This window comes from Loxodonta africana, chromosome 11 (assembly GCF_030014295.1).
Source record: "Loxodonta africana isolate mLoxAfr1 chromosome 11, mLoxAfr1.hap2, whole genome shotgun sequence".
Taxonomy (NCBI): Eukaryota; Metazoa; Chordata; class Mammalia; order Proboscidea; family Elephantidae; genus Loxodonta; species Loxodonta africana.
This window is the reverse complement of record NC_087352.1, coordinates 95,513,773-95,514,286: the sequence shown is the minus strand read 5'-3', so window position 1 is coordinate 95,514,286 and position 514 is coordinate 95,513,773. Positions and strand designations below refer to the sequence as shown.

General features: G+C 34.0%; 1 non-coding gene across 1 annotated transcript; it reads right to left on the bottom strand.

The window, feature by feature from the left end:
* Positions 1-407: 407 nt before the first annotated feature.
* LOC111749660 (U6 spliceosomal RNA) lies at positions 408-514 on the bottom strand. The gene has a single exon (XR_002784860.1). It is a non-coding gene; the product is annotated as a U6 spliceosomal RNA (small nuclear RNA).

Sequence of the window (514 nt, the reverse complement as noted above, 5' to 3'; positions counted from 1 at the left end):
TTGTCTTTTGCTGTCTGTGCTTTTGTTATTATATTAGGTAATCCATTGTTAAAAGCTGGGCCTGACAGCCTTGCCTCTGCGTTTTCTTCTAAGAATTTTAGGGTTTCAGTTTTCATATTTAGGTCTTCAATTCATTTTAAATTTGTTTTTGTGTATGGTGCTAGACATGGATCCTCTTTCATTTTTTCTGCGTGTGGAAATCCAATTTTCTTGGCACTGTTTATTGAAGAGATTTTCTTTCCCCATCAAATGGACTTAGCACCCTTGTCAAAAAATCAGTTGACCATAGATATGTGGCTTTAACTTCTCTCTTTTTTTGTTATTAAACTTTTAGGTTTAGTAATAGAAATCAATGGTTCATACTAAATAAGTGAGGATGACACAAATTTAAAATTAATTTTTTTTTTTTTAATGTGGAACACTTCACGAATTTGCGTGTCATCCTCGCGTAGGGACCATGCTAATCTTTTCTGTATGGTTCCAATTTTAGTATATGTGCTGGGGAAGCAAGCAC